Source organism: Ictidomys tridecemlineatus, chromosome 2, assembly GCF_052094955.1.
Source record: "Ictidomys tridecemlineatus isolate mIctTri1 chromosome 2, mIctTri1.hap1, whole genome shotgun sequence".
In the NCBI taxonomy this organism is placed as follows: domain Eukaryota; kingdom Metazoa; phylum Chordata; class Mammalia; order Rodentia; family Sciuridae; genus Ictidomys; species Ictidomys tridecemlineatus.
The window spans coordinates 108,003,372-108,024,502 of record NC_135478.1 but is presented as its reverse complement, the minus strand read 5'-3'; the positions used below and the strand labels follow the sequence as shown (position 1 = coordinate 108,024,502).

The 21,131-nt window shown below is 46.7% G+C and overlaps 1 protein-coding gene, 1 pseudogene and 1 gene segment (V, D, J or C); all 3 read left to right on the top strand.

Moving 5' to 3' along the window:
- The window catches only part of LOC101969513 (immunoglobulin lambda-1 light chain-like), an 828,312-nt gene that overhangs the window by 605,269 nt on the left and 201,912 nt on the right, over positions 1-21,131 (top strand). The window lies entirely within an intron of this gene.
- Positions 1-21,131, top strand: part of LOC101960900 (immunoglobulin lambda-1 light chain-like) — a 503,755-nt gene that overhangs the window by 285,480 nt on the left and 197,144 nt on the right.
- LOC144370568 (chondroitin sulfate synthase 1 pseudogene) lies at positions 6,081-8,253 on the top strand (annotated as a pseudogene).

The following is a 21,131-nucleotide window of genomic DNA, read 5'->3' as shown; positions in this document are numbered from 1 at the left end:
GTTATAATCACCAAAGAATGACCTGAGAAAGAAATGATCCTGATTATGAAGTGGATCTTAAATCAATTGGTGTGTCTCAGATGGCTTCCATCCCTAGACACACATATGTTTTCTCAAGCAGCTCATGAAAAAAATGTCCATGCTTTCATGAAGAGAGATTATTCATGTGCTCATGAAAACAGATTTCCACTCACAGAGATGACCTGCCTATAGCCAGGTGACAACAGCAGAATCCAACCCTGAGTTCTAATATGAGGTTATTTCCTATTGGAAGCAGACAAGTACCTCAGAGCAGATTGATGACATTAGACCCTTCATCATGGCAGACTGACATTAGTTCTCAGTGAAACATGCATTTACCCTTGAGGGAGCTTGTTTTTCTTGCCTGCAGAGCTTTTGCCAAAACTGTTATCCATGAATTTAGTGAACACCTTAACCACCATTGTGGTATTCAACATGGGGCTTCTGAGCACAATGCTTATGTCACAGCCAATAAAGGGGAGCAATCAGCCATATTCCTGCCATTACTACTCTTACATTTCCCCAACATCCTAAAACACCAGGTCTGACAAAAAGGTTGACTGGCTTTTGAGAAGTCAAAGATGAATCTTGGTGAGTGGTTACACCCATATTCAATACATGATGATATTTGTGGCATGGGAAGGATTACTGGAGCTGGAATGAGGGCCTGGGACTGGGAGTGACTCCACTAGTGACTCGCTAGCACAATGTTTGCTTCCCATTTTAGTAATTCAACCCTGTATTGGTCTAGTGAAGAGGACTTTGTTCCAAACACAGGACACAAGAATGACTGCTCTAACCTGGGTCCAAGCCTTCCTTTTGCTACTCATGACAAGGAACATTAGACCAAGTTGGGGCTATTGGGTCATGATTGGTCCTGATAATCAGAGGAATTAGGTTGTCATTGCTGACTCAAAATAAGGAGGCAATATATGGAAAGAAGCATGTTCTCTCGTCCTTCCTTGTACTGCAATTAAGGTCAGAATACCAACACAATCCAACTCAGCAGGGCTATTGATGCACCTATGTTTTCTGGAGTGAGGATTTGTGCATTCCATCTGACACTACTAGCTAGAGATCAACACTAGCCAAAGCATTTTTTGGTGGTCAAGGGATTTAGAATAGATAAGTGAGAAATTACCAATGATGATCACAGGAATTAGAATTCTATGGAGAAATATTTATTTTAATGTGAATATATTTGAATATGTTTTCCTTCCTCTGTCTGATTCTAGTGTCATCTAACATAGGTGTTTTAAAAATAGGTAACTATCCAAGCCCGGTGTCACATGCCTGTAATCCCAGCCACTTGGGAGACTGACGCAGGAGGATTATGAGATCATAGAAGACTCAAGAAAAGCAAGGAATTAAGGTATTCAGTGAGACCCTGTCTCTAAATAAAACACAAGATAGGGCTGGGGATGTGACTCAGTGGTCTAGTGCACCTGAGTTCAATCCTCTGTTCAAAAGAATAAAAATAGTTAACATTTTACTTCAATATTTAATTTACAGGATGTCATAGGTGGAGGAAAATGAACATACTTGAGGTCAAAAAGTGTATTGTATTCTCTTGCTTGGAAAAGATGTACATTTTCTGGGGGGGTGGTGTTGATGGATCATCTTATTAGATGTAGCCTGGATATCATAGTTATCTTTAGGTGGAGAATGAGTGATCATGGAAGTGGCAATGAGTTTCTGGTTGACACATGTGGAATATGGTGCCATTTTTAGTTAAAAAATGTGTTAGCTTCAGTGTATTCCTAAAAATTGATCACATGTATATTTCTGGTAGTAGGAGGAATGCTTTCTATTGTATAAGCTATGGAGGATAGAAGTGAATCCCTTCAATTCTGTGACTCATGCCTGCATATGTGAATCTGTTGGGCCACTACATAGAGAAGGGGGTGTCGTGACCCCTCGCCAGCAAGGAAGACACGACTCAGGAATCTTCTCTCAGCAGTTTATTCAGGCCTTTACTCAGACATGTCTTCAAGCATTCTCTCTCCGCTCGCGCCTCCCACACTTAATAAAGCACTCCAAGCCCCAATGCAAAGCCGCCACGTGGACCTTTCTCATAGGGTGTTAAACAATGATGTGCCAACTCTCCCTAATAAGGAGTTGTTTGTCTCAGACCACAGCGGAAGCCGGCGCCATCTTGTAATGGCGGCCACGGTCCGCTGAAACGGCTCACCACAAGGGGGGGTCAAGTTGTTCACATGTCCTTGGATTCACCTCCAGCATGGTTCTGATGCTTCACCTCTTTCATAACCCAGAATACTAGAACGTCTGGCTCGATTTTTATTTTAACAAATGCAAGGAAAGAGTGGTGCTAGATGAGGCAGCAGGGTATTTACCATGGAATTTAGCAGCCTAGAGCAGCTTTCTGAGTATAGACTGGCCTTCCTGGTCCATGATTAGTCAGGTATGTTGTTGCTGTGATGAAAATATGACAAGAAAAAATTAGAGGAGGAATTTTTTTGGTCTCAGGTTTTGAAATTTTTCTGTTCATATATGGCCTTCTTGATTTCTCTGTTTCTAAACTGAGGCAAAATATCATGGCCTAATGATATAGAGAAGAAAAGCATCTTGAATCACGACAATCAGGAAGCAGAGAGACCTCAGTCTCTCAGAGAGACTAGGAAAAAAATAGAAACCCCAAAGTCTCATCCCCAGTGACAACCTCATTCAGCCACAGTCTACCTGTATATAGTTTCCACCTATATCATTGGATTAACTACTGATTAGTTTTCACCTCACCACCTCTTCATTTTTCCTCTCAAAATTCTTGCATTGCCTCACCCATGAGATTTGTGGGACACCCTATATCCAAACCATAACAGTCCCTGAATGCCTTTGTGGAACATCACTCTTTATTGATTTCTGTCCTCAAATGCATGACACAGCTGGGATCTCTTAGACCTCTCTCAGATTTTTGGGATAAGTGTGTGTTTGGTCAACATTCAAATTATGAATCCCCTGGGCATACTACTAATAGGAAGCCACTCAAATCAGCTGTGAGGACAAAATAAGAGACAGGAGGTGGAGGTTCACCATTCAAATTTCTTCAAGCTGCTTTGGGCAAAATATCATCCTTGCTCTTGTGACCTCTGGTTATAGTCACTTTCCAGATGTTGACCCCTTTGCCAGTCTTCCAACTCTACAGAGCTGTTTTTTGTTTTGTTTTGTTTTGTTTTAATCTGGGTCTAGTTCAGATGGGCTGTTGCTCTTTCATGTTCCTATCCATAGGCAGGGCGGCTCCCTGCTGAGAGACCTCTGATGACAAGTGACTCAGCATAAGATCACCATGGGCCCTCACATTCTTCATAGTCCTCTCAGTATCTCCAAGATGGACTTTGGTTTTATCTTTGGCATTTCATTTAATTTCCCTCTTATTGTTAACATGCTTTTATGCATTTCACAGTTAGACATTGTTTACATAATTAATCACCTTCTTTTATGGATTTTCCACCAATTTTAGTCTCAAACTTTGTGTTTGACATACTTCATTCTGCAATGTACCATAAATAGCCACATTTATTTTTATTTTTTAATCATCCATGCTTTATTTGGAATGTTTAAAATCACCACAATCCAGACCTGATGGACAAAAAAAATTTAGGTCCTTTATTATCTGTGAAGTTCATCAGTGTCACAGTTTCCAGGGCTGAGCTCTGAAAAATGAGTTGTTAAGGATTCCTCAATCGGGGGGAATCCTGCCTCTGAACCAAGGTGAATTCCAGGTTCAAGGCTCTGAATTGAGGCAGCTGAGAGTCAGTGTCACTCTGAGATTCTCTTCAGGGATCCTGTCCATTCTTCATGTAGGGAGAAGTGACCAAGTGCTCCCTTCCCTCATGCATGACCGCATAGGAAATTCTTCCTGGAAAAAACGTATGTATGGCTGGAGGTGGGAGGAAATGCCAGAGAGGACTGTGAAGCCATCTTTGGAAGACCCTAGGTTAGAGAAGTCTTCCCAGGGATGACTTCTGGACAGTGATAAATAGTTCCCTGAGATTAGCAGGAGGCACATGCAGTCAGGCTGGGAGAAGGAAACAGACCTTAGGAGCCCACATTTTCTCATACAATGCCCCCTCCTACAGCACCTGGACCTTAGAGTTTTCTCCCTAAGGAAATTCAACCAGCATGGTCTGCCATGTTTACACATACAATCAACCTCCTTCAGTGCATTTCCCAGGTGGGTGTGCCTTAGCTCTTGCTAGTGTCCTGGGGGTGACCCTGTGTTTGTCTGACCCTCAGAATGTGGTCACTGAAACAACAGACACAGCTTAAACTCTTCTGATATCCTTTCATGGACTGAATTTGGACTCCTCCTGTTCACCTCCTCCTGGCCTCACTCCTGAACTCTGCCTATGCAACCCCAGCTTCTCTCCTAGCTTCCTCTGAATGCCCCTCCACTGCCTCTTGCTGGTTAAGGATTCACAGAGTAGCGGCCCCCATCCTGAGGACCCCAAATCTTCTGTCATTGGAGAGCCTATTGTTAGGATGACCAGCCTCATTCTGTGCCAGTTGTGTCAAAATGTACCCTGTCCTGTGTCTCAGATTGGTGGCATTGACAGTGCATGAGGAATCATGGCAGGTCAAGTTCCTGCTACCAAGTGCTTTGTTTCTGTTAGAAGAGAATCTATCAAACCCAAGCCTATCTCCCCACATGTAATAGTGTAGAGAAATTGTGTGAAACTTTGTGTGGATGCAGGCTTCTTAAGTATTGAGAAATCAAGACTCATGTGTTCCATCTAATGTAATCACATATAATGACAGACTTCTGCCAATGTGCTGATTTCTACATGTATTTTATCCTTTTTTAGATTCCTCACTGCTCCTCTAGCAGATTCCATTGTGATTGTTTTTTTTCCCATCATACCACTTTGGCTACCTTTCATATCCTTTTATCTATATTTTAAATTTATTTTCATAGTGGTTTATATTTGCTTTACATCAACACCAATGTAGTTTGCAATGATGCTGAGTTCTATTACCATGTTCCCTTTCCTTCTACCCTCATATGTCCCTTCTTGTTTATGATGCTGTTGTTAAAGTCTGATGTGCATACTGGAATTTTCTGTTTATTTCCATTATTGATTCAAACTATGAACTTTTCTCTCCTGTTTTTAATTCTTATGGCAATATGTTAGATACTAAAACTATATCATTGTTAGGATTTATGTTCAACTACTTAAGTACCTTTAGCAGAGATAATTCTTCAGGTTCTCAAGTTCCTATCTTTTACCCTTCTTAAGTCTTAGGACTCCCCTCAGTATTTCATGCTGGGCAGGACTACTAGAACCAAATGTGCTCTGTAACTGTTCCATTTGTGGTGGTCAGCTCTTCTTCACTGTGACCATTATACCTGACAAGAACAAGTTAGTGGAGGGCAGATTAATTTTTTGGCTTGTAGCCTCACAGGTATCCATGAGCTTCTGACTCTATCATAGAAACAACATGGTAGAAGGTCATGGTGGAATATGTAGAAGATTAAAACTAGGCCCTTATTTCTCACATTGCACAAAAATCAACTTAAAATATGCCAAAGGGCAATGGTGAGCCATTTCTAAGGATGTGGAGCAGCTGCAGCAGTCTAGGTCACAAGGAGAACAGGGGTGGAGCCTGCCAGGGTGCCATCAGGGCAGGACAAGATCTCTGAGCAGGTGCCATTGACATTGCCTTTGCACTGCCCCCATACTTCTGTGCCAATATGAGAATAGTTATGGTGGCCTTGCTCAGGATATGCAGCTTGCATGCACAGGACATGTTCCCCTCTTAAAAGAGCAGGAAACTGTGGTGCAAGCAGGTGTGCATAATGAAGCATTGGCACCAGGCCTGCTGTCAGCTCTGGGGCTACCATGGGCATGGATGGCCCTAGGCACCCACTGAGCAGCTGGGACCAGGCTTCCTGGCACAAGGGCAACCAGTCTCTGCCGCTGGGAGCTATGATAGGCAGGCTCCTGAACATAGGCAGTGAAAGCGGCCCTGCAGGCAGAGTGGTGTGGGCATGGCTCCAGACAAGTTGGTGAGCCTAGCTCTGCTTGTTGCCTCAGATCTGACTCCTGCTGGGCTTTGTGCTGGCCTCATAGGCTTGTCCTGCCCCATGCTTCAGAGTTGAAACCAGTGGGTCAGTGGTGCTGCAGCAGCCTGGGGGACTGCTGGTGGTGGCAAAAGAATCCCAGGCCTACAGGGCACAAGAAGATGTCTGTGGGAAACAGCTATGGCCACAAGGTTTGGCCCAGTTGGCAGCCTCACATGACAAGAAATTTCTCTTTGTGGGAGTCATAATCACCCAGAAATACTTCAGACTCCTGCTGTGGTCACCTTCAGAATATGACCTAAGACAATTTTCTGGGAAAGTGAAGGTTTTCTCTACTACGTGTCTGTACCATCTGTACCATTTCCAATTGTGCCACTATGGGGTGTGGATGGCACTTACCCACTCCAGAAGAATTTTATGATGCTCAAGTATATGCATGATCACTGCTTGGACAGTGATCTGGAAGCAGATGATGATCTTGACATCAACGGAGATCATCTGAAGGGATTCCTGAGGAGTTTGAATATCAGTGAGCCCCTGCTTCTCAGGCAGACAGGACAGAGCACTACAGAAATGTTTTAGTTCTTATGAGATGCATCAGCTTTTTTTAAATGTGAATTCTGAAAAACAAGAAGGGATACATCTGAGATCTCCAGAACAGTAAGATTCACTAAGCTATCATGTTCAACCTGAACAAAAACCCAAGCTACCAGTACAAACTGCACAGCTACATTCTCAGTCGCCAAATTGCAGAGCAGCAGCATCACACAATACAATTCTACTGAGAAATCATCCTAATGAGAAAATACAGCAACACAGAGATGCATAAGATAGACCAACATCTGGGAATCCCTACTTCCTTCATGAGACTTCAGTCCTGCCCTCAAGAGGAAGTTCTGCAATGGGAATTTATGACTGGGAATAATTTGTTTTTGGCTGTGGACCATTAGCCAACCTGCACCCTCCCTCCTAAGAAGAATGGGCTCCACACAGATGGAAGCCTTGAATGACATCTTCATGTAGGTAATGGAAATGATCAAGGCCACCACCAAGAGCTGGGAATGCATCATGGACTTTAAGGAGGTCTGGTGTGGCTATTGTCCTGTGGTGAATCCCATGTATGAGGCAGAGTACATTCTGAACCTGCTGCTTCTACATAAGAAGTATAAAGGAAAGAAGATGTCAGTTCCTTTGAGGAGGCATGCAGACATACAGCAGATTTACAGCAAGATTCAGTTAGTGGAGCATGAGGAACTAGACACTCAGGAGCTGGCCAACAGAACTAACCAGAAGTTTGGATACCTATCCTTTCTCTCCAATTCCCTGAAGTAGCTTGTTCCTTTCCAGTTCTCTGGATCCAAGAACAAATGCAAAGAGCCCAAATATGAAAATTTCATATACTGATGCCATTATCTGGACATTTTGACATGTTTGTGAGGTTTCTTGGAAACTCAGGGAAGACATGTCCCACCCCAAATCCGCATGCCAAAGTGGTTGTACTACTTTTTAATTCTGACTCCAACCTTGATATGGCCAAACTACTGGAACTGATGAGAGATTATAGCAGTAAGTACCCTAAAGGTGATATGAAGATTTTGCCTGTGTCTGTAGAATTTTCAATCGCTCTTGCCCTCAGGGTGGGATCTTCCTATTTAATAACAAATATTTACACTTCTTCTGTGCAGTTGACCTGGTGTTTATCATGAAACTCCTGCAACAGTGTTGAGCTAATAGAGTTTGGGGCCGACAAACACATTCCCCAATCATCTTTACACAGTTATGATTGAAAGATTATTTATGGTGGGAAAGTTCCCAGAAACAACCATTATTAAAAAATTGGCTTCTGTAGAAACTATGGGTTTAGCATTACTTGTACCTATAAGGGACATCTTGTCTGAGTGGGTGGCAGTTTCCATCCAAGGCTGGGGCTGAAAGATGTGAACATCTTCAACACAGTTGTCTAGGTAGGTTTGAGGATATTCAGAAGCCAGGAAGTTGGAGTAGCACACGTCCAACACACTGTCTTCCATGACACCAATCTGGATCCCAAACAATACAAAGTGTGCTTGGGGTCTGAAGTATCATCACATGGTTCCATGCTGCAGTTAGCATAAATGGGACTGGAGAAAAATGATCCAAGTTACAGTCAAAGCAGCTCTCCTGGACAAAATATTTTTTATTATCTATTTTAAAAAATGTACGAACAGCTTTTGAAGTCCATGCAAGGATATAATTTCTAAGTCGTTTTCTTACATAGGACTCCTTTAATAATGAGTTTTGTGAACAAAATTGTGGTTAGTGTTTGCCTTTGAACACATCTTCCTTTGAACATTATGTAGCAGACCAGCTTAATTCTTATTTGAAAGTCTTGGATGATTTTTTTTATTTCCTTCCAGGCCTCTTCTCTTCAATCCTATGGCAGAAAACATGAACATTCTCATGAAGTATTATTGGGAAAAAAAGAAACAAAACACTGTAAAATTCTGTTTTGTTAACATTGCACAGTTTCTAACTTTCGTCTCTTTTTACAAGTTTTTTTAAAGCCATCTCAAGTTCTAGAGTAGAAAGTTGAGCAGGGAGGGCAGGCAGAAGCATCCCTGCTGTTGTAGTCTGGCCTCATGGCAGTGTTGAGATGGTTAAACCTTTAAGATCTGGGGCTTGTGGAAGGTCTCCAGTCACAGATGGTGTGCCCTTCAAGGGGATTATGGAATCCCCGTTCTTCTCTCTTACCTGCCATGAGGTGAGCAGATCCTCTCTGCCATATGCTGCCCAATATGATGGACTGCCTTATTTCAGGGCCAAAATGATGAAGTCAACTGATCATGGACCAAAATATCCATACCTGAGAGGCAGAAGACACCTTTTATCCATATAAAGTTGATTATTTCTGGTGTTTGTTAGAATGATGGAAAGCTAACACTGCAGGAATGCAGAACCAGAGTTTTATCCCTGCATCTCTCCTCCTGTAACCACCCCTGCAGCCTTCCACTGGATATCCAGCCTCCCCCCATGAAGAAGAGCTTCAACACTTTCTGACTTTTGGCTCCCAAGGCTGGTGTCTGTTGCCCTCTTTTAGATTTTCCCTGTCACATTGCATTCTAAGCAGTTGGATGGGGAGTTTGAAATTAAATAATTTAAATTTCCCCAAAACCAGCATCCAGTTTGGAGTTTTTTTCATCTAAGGTGTATTAAAATGACTGGTCCTCTCAGGTCTTTAGCTGGCACTGGTAAAGTTCCAGGACACAGACTTTATACAAATCTGCTGTGTGTCTTAGGAAAGAGAACTCCTCTGTGTACCTCCATTAAGTCATGAATATAAGGAACTAGAATATCCATGCTAGGTAATTGAGTCTGTGATACCATATTCTACTAGAGGAGAAGATTCTCTCCAAATCCCTTGGCAGAGCAAGGAAGGGGATACCTCAGCCTCCAAATATTACCAGAGGAGGCACTGTGCTTAAGATCTTGGAGGCCTCTCCAAGGGCACTTGGATCTACACAGATATTCCCTGAGAATTCTGACACTCAGAACTATTGTTATGTCTCCAGAACAATACTTAGTCATCCTCTGTCTCAGAATCCCCAATTCCCCACTCTGCAGTGGAACAATCACATGAGATGAGAGGAACCATTGGGAATGAAAAGGAGCAGGAAGCTGAGGACACCTGGGCCTAGGAAGGATGAGTACCCTATAGCCTCAGGCAGAGTCTCTGAGGCCTGTGAGTAGAAATCAGGCAGCCCAGAGGCTAGAGCAAGTCCTTCTGATTTGGCAGCAACTGGAAGGGCATACCTAACCCTTTTCCCCAAGAGAGACAAGCCAGGCTCCAGGGACACTGAGAAAAGGGTCAGCTAAACCAAGACTCTTCTGTCATTGCCAGAATTCACCTCTCAGTGTATGTCAGTCTAGAGCAGGGGAGGGTATGGGCATCTAGAGATGCAGCTGCAATAGCGGGGGGAAATCCCCTGCCCAGCTCCCTGAAGAATTCCCAGGATCCAGCCAGACTTGGATTTCCAGATTTCTGAGTGTGAGGATGAGGTCTGTGACATGAGACACCCGCTGCAGGTGCAGGAGCTGTCGAGGGGAGGGGAGTTGAGGATGCACATTGGTATAGCTGGGGATGCTATGTTTAGGGACAGTTTTTCCTCCCTGATTCCTGGGACAATCCCTGGGGGAAACCACAGCTTCTGGGTCCTGAGTAGTGAGAGAGTCATGCCCATATGGTGGTGCTATGGAAGGAACAGCTGCAGCTCAGACTACTAGGATGGAACCCGCCACCAGTCCCCATATTGTGAGGAGTCCCAGGCCAAAAGCAGGAGTGAGACATGCAACCTAACAGGAGAGAAGCGGAACTGGCTCAGGGAACTCCCAGGGGCTCCCCCCTGAACTCTGCATGATATCTTTTAGGACACTTTGTTCATCTACAAGGTCAGTGACATGTGGGGTTTATTAGCCTTCATCACCAGGCCTGGCCCTCAGAAAAGGAGAAAACAACATTGTGGAATGGAGAGATCCAGCCTGGAGATCATGACAGCTGATCTGATGAGTTGAGGCAAATTATTCAGTCATGATCACCATCCTTGTCTTTATCTCATTCTTCCTTCTTATCATGATCATCATTGAGTCATTTGAAAGTTACTTGAGATTGAATGATCAAAATTTATCAACTATACTGGGATGTTTCTGGGAGTGGAGAAGACACTAGTAATAATTATGTGAGTACAACAAAATTAGGGATGTCTGGAAACCCCAGGATATAGGTCTAGAGCTCTTCTGCATAGAGCCTCACTGGTCTAGAGTGGTTCTGTGGAACTATTGCCCTAACCGATTAGGTTTGAGATTAAATAACTTGGCAGGTATTCAGGAAGACTGAACCTGACCCTAGCGCTCTCTGCCATGCCTCTGTGTTTATGTTCCCATGGCCTCCCTACAATTCTTCAAGAAGACCAAATAGGTAAGCATTTCCTCAGATCACCACAGATGGAGGGAGTGCTCATGCAAGGTCAGTTTAACAATCTCTTGACTCTTGGGGACTTTGAACAAAAAAAATGTTTTTGAGAAAGAAGCAACCTTCCCAGACCATGTCAGTGCTACTTTGGGAGTCATCCAATCTCATATGTTTGAGGGATCCAAGTTGATTTAGAACTGTTCTTCATCCATATCTCATTGAGGAGCCTCAAGGAGGAGCTTTGATTCAAGGTCATGACATGTGGCTTCCTTAGAGCCATAGAAACCCATCCTGAAGAGGGGATGAAGACTGGGGTTTCTGTGAGATCACAAGGATTCGGACAGCAGCAGGGAAATGTTCTGGAGATGAGGTGGGAGACAGCAAAACTGGACCAGGAATGACAGAGCCCCTGGTGAAGAAGCTCATGTGTCAGGAAGAAAGGGCAAAGTCCACTAACATTATGCTGTGTCATTAAATGTCAGTGGGCATTACAAGTGGACAGTGACTATGTCATCCATACTCTTAGAAGCTCAAATTTCTAGTTGGCTTGAAAACTTTATTTTGGACCTGTGTGTTGGGAAATACAGGCTGGGAGTCATGAGTACTGTGGGATGAAGGATATGGGTGTCTCCTGTCCAGACCTGGTGGAGGATATTCTCCTGGTGCCTTTGCAGGTCTCACAGGGGGGTTGGGGTGGTCACCCAGTTCAACTTAGCAGGAGCTGCTGCTCTGCTTCTTCATTCCCCAGGGGCCCCAAACAGCCACTTGCTTCCCTTCTTCCAGGCCAGAGCAGCCATTTACTGTCCCTCCTCTGCAGCCCCAGAGTCCCCTCCCTAGGGCTCCTGGACACCCACCATGCTATTCTGGGCTATGACTTTTGGTGTAGATAAAGCCAGTCTCCTTCCCCCTTCTGACTCTGAGAACTTTGTCTCAGCCCAGGGCCTATCAGCTACTGGTCCCTCACATTCTTCCTTGTACATTGAGGGGCTTGCCCAGCATAGACCTGCCCTGTGTTGTGAGGATATTACTCCCTAGGGTCAATATAGGTATGAATTTGGCACAGAGATGGGAGAAGATGGGTGGGATTAGGTCTGTATCTGCTGCCTTTGGGCTATGTGGAGCCTGGGCAGACTGTGTATGTCTCTCAAGGTCATCTATGAAATAGGCAATCATAGCCCTCAGGTCTCAGAGTCACTGGAGGGTCAATGAGGTACTTTGACTTGCCCTAAATGGCCCAGAGTTGGCCACTGAGGCATCTCACAGATGTTTCTGTTGTTTAAATTCATCCCAAGCTTAGGGGGAGATTCCTGTGCTGGGTCTGACATTCCCTGGTCTTCATGGATGGTGCTGACCTCCAGGAACTTGAGGAGGGGACAAGTGGTAAATTCCACATTGTCCCCTAGCAGCTTGTGAATTTCTCCAGGTTAGGTGGTCCTCATGTCCCTCCACCCAGCACTTGGCCCATACCACAGCTATGCTCACTCAGGGCTTGTTGAATGAATGTGTGAGTGAATTAATGATTCAATGACAATGGGCCACAGGGATGAGGATATGTGGAAAGAGCCTGGGGATAGGTCACCCCACAACTCACTGTGACCCTGACTGGATCATCCACTTATTGTTGGAGCCTCAGTCCTCTCATATGGGAAATGGGCACACAAATACCTTGTGTGTTGCTTTGTGGACCAAATGAGCCAGAGTAGACAGAGGAATCCAGGTCCTCCAACTCCACAGAACCACAAGAGAGTTCACATGCTCAGCTGCTTCTCTTGGCCTTGTATAGGCACAGCCTGCCTAGAAGGGAGAGTGACCCAACACACATGTGGCTTTAACACATGTTGCACCTTAGTGGGCTTGGCCCTTACAGTCAGGCATGGGGGAAGATGTAGCCACCTTGGGTTGACCTTGGGCCAGTGGACCTAGGTGCTCACCATCTGTATAGAGCTGCCTTAGTTCTTAGAACCTCTGTCTCCTCATCCACGAAGTGTTGGAGTATGGATATCTGCCTCCAAGGTGGTCTGGATCACATGATATAAAATATGTCAGATACCAGCTCAGAGTTTCTCTGAAAGCAACCCTCAGCCAAGGTCACTACGTTGACAGGTGGTGGCAGGTGAGATCATACCTGCAGCAGAACTGGGAGCAACTTTACAGTGAAACATGGAGGGCTCAGTAAGGTCCAGTCCAGAACCAAACTGAACCTCTAAGGGACAGACTGCTAGAGACACAGCCCTTGTCACAGGGTACCTGCCTCCAGTGGGGACTCAGAATGAATGGTAAGCCCATTCTGGGGCAGGACTGCCACCAGGAGAGCCAAATTAGCAACTCCCAGCAGCCATCAAGCCCCAGCAAGGCTAAGAGATTGAGCATGCAAAGAAGCAACAGTCCCAGAGTACACAAGGAGTCAGTTACCAATAGTCCTAACAGGGCAGCACCAGCATAGAGGACCAGAGAGAGGGGTCCAGCTGGGTGAGGAGTTTCAAGATGGTGAGAGTGGCATGGAGTGTTCAGGTCCAAGATCAACATAGGAGACCAGTGAGGGGATCCTTGAATAAAGCCACTTGAATGCCATCAGTGCCACAGGAAGTGTATAGAGAGGATGTGGCAGGAGATTCTGGGCTTGAGGTGGGAAGGGAGGGCATGGAGTCCAGGAGTCCTTGGAGACATGCTGATAATGATAGGAGCAGGGAAGTGACAACTCAGTGATCTACTTTTGACAAATCACTCAGAGTCTCTGGGCCATAGTGTCTCCATTGTAGACTAAAGATCCTCATAATATCTTCCTCCAAGAGCTAGAGCACCTTGGTGACAGAGAAGTAGACTCAGGGGTCATGGGAAGAAAATATCTCAGAGAAATGACTGAAATCATAGTCCCTTCCCTGTGATCCTAGAAAAATTAGGGACTGACTGTGGAAGGCCAGGGATGTGGGAAGGGTTGAGTCTGGGCTGGTCCTAGAAATTCACAGATTGGGGATGGACAGACAAAGGGAGAGGAATTGGGGAGATGTCTACCCTGATACCCAAGGAATTAGGATCAAAGCTGAGCTCCACTGAATGAGGGACTCTAAGAATAGTACTTCCTAATCCTGGAACCTGTGAATATATTATAGCCTGTAACCACAGGGACCTTACCCAGGGGATGATGTTAAGGGGTCTGAGATTGAGGATTATCCCAAATTATCTGGGTGGTCCAAGGTAGGGGAAAGAGGGAGGTGGGAGGTCAGAATAAGAGAAGGAATGTGGTAATTGAAGGAGAGGAGAGGAGAGAGAGAGAGAGAGAGAGAGAGAGAGAGAGAGAGAGAGAGAAGGGGAAGAGAAAGAAGAGGGGAGAGGGATAGAGAAGAGAAGAGAAGAGAAGAGAAGAGAAGAGAAGAGAAGAGAAGGGAAGGGAAGGGAAGGGAAGGGAAGGGAAGGGAAGGGAAGGGAAGGGAAGGGAAGGGAAGGGAAGGGAAGGGAAGAGAAGAGAAGAGAAGAGAAGAGAAGAGAAGAGAAGAGAAGAGAAGAGAAGAGAAGAGAAGGAGAGAGAGGAGAGGGGAAGAGAAAGCCAGAAAGAGAGATTTGTAGGTGCTACACAGCTGGCTTTGAAACTGGAGGAAGGGATCAGGAGTCCAGACATGTGGTATCCTCTAGGAGCTGAAAAAGTTCAGACAATGGTCTCATCCTGAGTCCCTGAAGGAGCTTGGCCTCCCAACACCTTGATTCTAGATCCCCAGGATGCATTTTGGACTTCTGACTTCCAGACTTGTGAGAGAATAAATTATGCACCTTGTTTTGAGCCACTGTATTGCAGTGATCTATTTCAGCAGCCACAGAAAGCTCCCATAAGAGTGGAGTCCTCATTGTGGCCTCTCCACAGTCCCTACCCATGGTGACACAGGCATGACCCTAGGCCCTGAGCCCCAACCCTGCTAATTTCCATGGAAGAGTAAAGAGACTGGAGCTCAGGGACTGCATGAGCAGGTAGGGTGGGGCTGGGCCACAGATTCATCATTCCTTCATGGTCAGAGAGTGGCTGGATCTCCAACCCTGCTAGTCACTGCCTCACGGAGAAAGTCCCAGTACAGGACCTAGTTTTCCTGCTGATGTCCACAGTTGAATAAAATACTCCCAATAAATAATGACTTCCCTGTCACCAAAGGGAGATGGCAGGTGACCTTCTGTGCCAAACACTTTAAAGAATCACTATGTTCTGGGGCCACGAATTGGTCATCCTGTGTGTATATCAGAACCCAAGTCCCTTCAGTGTTGAAGCCTCAGATAAAACATGTCTCCACCTCTAATTGTGGTGCAAGGTGCCCTGTCTCATTTCCCTCCAGCAACTGTCTTAGAAATTATGAGCACCTATTTCCTTGGGCACAATAGTTCCCTGGGAGTTAGGAGCTCATTGTTGGCAAATGTCCGAAATTCTTGGCAGGCCTTTTGTGTGGCAGTTTCCTTCTTAGCTTCCTCCTATTTCTCTTTTGTACCCACACCTACCATTGGATAAGGAAATGAGGTGGGCTCTGATTTTAAGCGTTTGGAAAGCCAACGGCTTGGTGTGCCCTGAATTCTGTGGACAGTCTTGTTCTCAGAAGTGATGGGGGTAGTGAATATGTGTGGGTAGAAGCTGAGTTGGGCAAAGAGGATGAGGGGATTCCAAGAGCCCATCCCAGAAGAGAGAAGCACAGTTTGTTGCTCTTGTTTGATGCAAGTGATAAGTGGTATGTGAGGGTCAGGGCTTGTGGAACAAAGCCTTCCATAACTGTTCAGGCCCTGGGCTCAGCCTCCCTCTGCTGCCCAATCCTAGCACTTCCCCCACCACTTGCTCCTGCCCTGGCTTGAAATTCTGGCTTTGTGGCATGGATGTCTACAGCAACTAGTGCAGCACCAAGATGGGTCCAGCTGGCAAAGCCAGGATGGTAGAGAGGCAGAATGAGGCCTCCCGCAGTTCTGGGCCTGTGGCCTAGAATTTCTCCTCAGGGGTTCTCAGTCTGTGCCTCTGGAAGAAGGGTCAGGAGAAGTAAGACACTGGAAGGGGGGGATCTGTGTATGTGTGTGTGTGTATGTGTGTGTGTATGTGTGTAGTGGAGGGAGTGTGTGAGCAAGTGACACCTACCCCAAACCTGTCATAGAGTTACTGAGGGCCCTAAGTACTTGGTTGAACCTTCTCAGTGAACTTCATGCTTCTAGGTACCCAGTCTGGTGAGCCCTGACCTCTGACCCTCAGGCAGGACTGCCCAACCTTCTGATGCAACCCATGGTATAACCCCTAAGAACTGTGCAACCTACCTCCTCTCCAGCCCCATGAGTATTCTCTCAGGGTCCAGTCTCTGCACCTCTTAGTGTCCTTGCCCTGTAGCTAGCTGCACCCACACCCTGATCAAAGTCACTAGCATCCTCCTTGTGACCAAATTCTAGATGTTGCATTTGCTCACCACCATCTATTCATTCATCTCCTCATTCACAGGCCTGCAGACCATACTCTGAACCAGACAAATGAAGGAAAGCGATCCTCACCTTGGGTTAAGTGCTTTAAAGAACAGGCCGTCACAGAGCCACCACTGGAAGCCCAGCCAGCAGGGTGGGCACACAGTCCCACACCTCTGTATCTCTCTACAACATCTCCAGAGTGCATGGGCCTGGCTAGGTCCCACCACACCAGGTGTTTTGTGCTGCAGTTTCTTCTTTTTTCACTGTATTTTAAACATTTTGCACATCAGAAACTATTCTTATTCATCATGCTTTACTGGTGTGTATGGAATCCCTTCCAGAAAATGCACCATAATTTATTTTTTCAAACCTGCCTTGGCCTCTTATACTGGCCACAGTCATGTAGCCAGATTCTAGAGATGCAGCTCCCCTCTCATACAAATATCCCAGCAGGTTCTCAGCTCTAAGGATGGCCATCTCTGCAGGGGTTGCTTCAGGGCCTCTTCTCTCCTACTCTCTTCACATAGCTTCCAGCCTCACCAGCTAAGTCTAATAGTCTTCCCTGTCTCTGGGTGGAGTCCATGGACTTGCTCTGCTGTGAGAGAATAGAGACTGAAATGATGGTGGCAGTTAGAACTGTTACCTGCCTTGTTTGATGGCAGTCTGATGCATTGTTTTAACTGTCTTGTTTTGATGGAGGCTGCCCATGGCCCCTGATGGCCCTATTCAGGGTAGCCAGATCCAGGCAGTGGGGCCAGGAGGCAGGGGCTATTGGTAGACCTTCCTAAGCAGCCTTGGAGAGCTGCTGAGTAGACAGAAACCAGAGTTCTCAGGTCAGACCAGTTGGGCCTGGCAGGCAGTGAGCCCCATTCAGCACTCTGATACATGGACCTGGGCTGATCTGGGATGTAGAGGTGTTAAGAACTGACATAGCCTCATTCAGATAGCCTGCCTAATGCCCAGGGGTGCTCTTTGGCCCTCCAGTCAATACCTCAGCATTCTTACCTGGCCCTCATGAATCATAGTCCATGGAATTGAAGCTCCACAGTTGGTAAATGTCAAACAAGGGTTTTATGGTCAAATTTTGGATCAGCTGGGCTAAATGGTGCTGAAACTCTTTCTTTTCTTCTTTACTGCAGGGCATCTCAGGGCCTTGGTTTTAGAGTGGAGTAGGTAATATTCTCTCTGATAGACATCCCTATGTGCCAAACTTCAGGGCCTGGTGCTCAGGAACTCATTTGGGGACCTAATGACTGGGGTGACTTAGAGAAGTGGTGGGGGAAACCGTTGTGCCCTCAGCAAGCACAGGTCCTGAGATAGGTGGGCAATCCCACACAAACCTACACCCATGGGGTTCCTGATGGATGGAGGGACCATAGTTTTTCCAGCAATGCAAAGCAATGTGCAAATTTATGCTTTGGAATTATGACTCTATTTCTTTGCAGCAAATGACATGAAAAATGTCAGGCCAAGGCTGAAGTTGGGTGAGGGGCCCATCAAGAAAGAGGGTGGGGTTGAGGAGGATGGAGTACCTAGGGATTTAAGCCAGGATGGGACTTCAGGTCCCTCACCCATCTCAGATTGCTCCTTGCTTGCCTAGGTCCCCAGCACTGTGTCCTCAATTTGTCCCAGCCATTGTGACCTTATTAAGATGTTGCTTTTATTTGCCCTCCTGCCAGGATCCAGATGGGGGCTGGCTCAGGTACCTGCCATAAGTTTCCCCCTCCCCCGAAGTCTGGGCAGCCATAGGATCAGCTTGTGCAGTACTGGCTGGCTCTGTGACCTTGGGTAGCACCTCCCTTCCCTGGTCACTGGAGGCCTCATCTATAATCCATGGCTGTTGACCAGAGCTGATGTTCCTGGCTCAGTGCCCTCACAAGTAGGAACACTCCAAGTTCTGGGATTTTTCACAAGTGGAGCTTTGGGGAAGATGGATGGAGCTGGGTACAGGGCCAGGATGAGGATTGGCTTGTAGCATCCCACAGCAGCCCCAGAACCTGGAGCAGAACCTGCACACTGTAGGTGCTCAGTAAAAATAGTGAGACAATGGAAGGCATAAAAGGTCTTAAGCTGACTGAAAATCCATGGCCACCATGCTTACTTGGCCCCCTATCTTTCCCCCATGCCACATCCAGCTCAACCTGCCTTGTCACTGGGATCTGCACTGGTTCTCAGATCTGGAAGTTTGATTAGTGAATGCTGAACACCTCCCTGCCATATGTGGGACCTACACAGCTACTTCCTCTTAGCAGCTGCACATTAGCCCTGTACACAGCTGCACTCCACTGGGCATCCAGGACCCCCAAATTCATTCTATGTGATATCAAATCATTTGTATTAGACATCCAACCCCACAGTCCTTGCCTGCCTACTCTACCTATCCCCAAAGACAGGTTCACTGTACAAAGTCTGACCTTCTCCCTGTCCATTCCCTTTTATTCCTCATGGCAGGCCTGCCTTATTAGATCACCCCCTCCACCTCCTTGTTCAAGACCACAGACACCCCTGCCTACCATCTTATTTCCCATTAAGATGGTATTTTTCACCCCTCCTGCCTAAACCCTCCCAAGGCTGCCTCTAGATTAAACTTTTTCTCCTTATTTTCAGGGCCTGGGGGAAGCTCAAGGTGCTCTTTCCTGTCACCACATCTCCATGTCTCCCAAACAGTCTAACCCTAGCATGAGAGTGCAGAGAGTCATTAAAATTGTGGTGGCAGGGCCCAAGAGGCAACTGTCAGTGAGAAGCAGCATTCTCATCAATATGAGCCATGCCTGGGTTCCTCTATGCCCCGAGTCAGCTCTGGGAGATGCCAAAGTCAGGGACCCTTAGGGCTGGCTGTCTAGCATGGGCTAGTTGGTGCCCTTCAGCCTTTACCACCAGCCTCCCTGTCCATACATGGATGGTGTGAAGGTAGATTCACTTGTGAGGGAGTGCTGCCTATAGTGCCTGGACCCTGAGAAATTCTTTTGGATGCTATGGCCGTCTCCTGGGACTCCTTCCCATGCACTCTAGAAAACCTCCTATTCTTCATGCCCTGAGCTTAGGAACTCACTGAGAAAATTGAGTCTGGTGATGGCACTTCAGGCCCCTTAGTAGGAAATGAGGCCCCTACCTCCCAGGGCCTCCTTCCTTCCTGTCCTGCTCCAAGGAAATCCAGGGTAGAACCCAGGCTTTCTTGGCCCTACCTGTCTGCATGCTGTACCCAACCAGGAACCTAGGAGTTAGCCCTAGTGTACCTCCCCTTTCATTAAGCTTGATCAAGTGCCCTCCCCACATGTTCTCAACTATCATCTTCTCTCATCTACACTGGTGGAGGCCTCAGATCTCCCTGGATACATTCAGTCCCCTTTGTCCACAGAGAGCACACAACTGGCTGGTCACACCCTGCCCAGCCCCTACCTTCCAGTACACACTGGCCTACAAGGGATGAGGTATGTGGCTTGTGTGCCCAGGACTGGCCTCTCAGGTCTCCTTGAGTGCTACAAATGAACCCTTCGGGGACATGTAAGGAAGCAACAAGACTATTCATATCCTCTTAGCAGGGAGATTCTCCTGTCCCACCTGCAGAGGCCATGAGGACTTTGATCTTGAGTGGCTTGGCAGGTGAATTGGCAGCATCCCTTGCGGAGCACATCTCCCAGAACCCTCTGTGGGAGTAACAGGTACCATGATGCAATACAGTGAGGAGAGAACAGATCCTGGGCAGGTTCTACCATGAGGTAGTCTCTAGGAGTCCATGACCTCTCCCCTCATTCTCTCAGTGAATTATTCCTGGCATCAGTTCTAGGTCAGTCCTGTGCTGGGCAGCAGGGACCCTGAGAATCTTGTAACATATTCTGCTTTCAAGACTTCTCCAGGTTCCAAAGAGATGCTGCCAAAATCCATGAGAAAGAGAAGTGTTAGAGTAAGTGCCAACAGGGCTTGTGGAGAGAACCATAGGTCCCCCACCAGGTCCAATAGAGGTAGTAAAGCTGCTGGCCAAAGGAGAGTGGTCCCTGGCTGCCAGAATTCCCAGAGCAGAAGGCTAAAAGATGCTGAACAGCCCCCCACATTGAGGGAGTGAGTGGGGCACTGCATGAGGATGTGGAGGGTGGCCTTAGATGGGGAATGGTGGAGGGAGAGGAATAGATGGAGAACTTACCCTCCTACCACCATCCCAGTGGGAGGACTGCCAGTGATTCTTTGTGCCCCAAGGTCTGACACATGGCCCCTGCACACTGGGCTGTGTCCAGATTGTCTTTCATCTCCTTGCCTTGGCCCCAACTTATGTCAAGCATAGGTGTGACAATTGTCTGGCTTCCTGTTTGAAAATTGGCAAAAGAAAAACTCTCCCCATAATGATATTCCATCTACATACCTCCCAGATGTCACCGGGAGGACCCGTCATGGCCAAGATAGATGGTGGCACTAGTGGACTCCATTCTTCACCTGCTGCCGGAGCTGCAATCCAGCCCCAAGGCAATGGAGCCCTCCCTGACACTGTGGCCTGCCCATTCCCTCCCTGCCCACAGAGTTTCTGTCACAGTCAGACCCCAGTGTCCCAGCATCTCTACCCCCTGCTCTTGGGACAGAGCACATTTGAGCCTCAGCTTTGGCACAAGGCAGGAATAGCTTTGTTCATTTTTCTGGCTAAACTCCCTTCAGTTAGTCATCCTGATCACCCCACCTGGGGGTACCATCACTGTCCCAGGACGTCTAGGGAACTCTGGAAGTTGG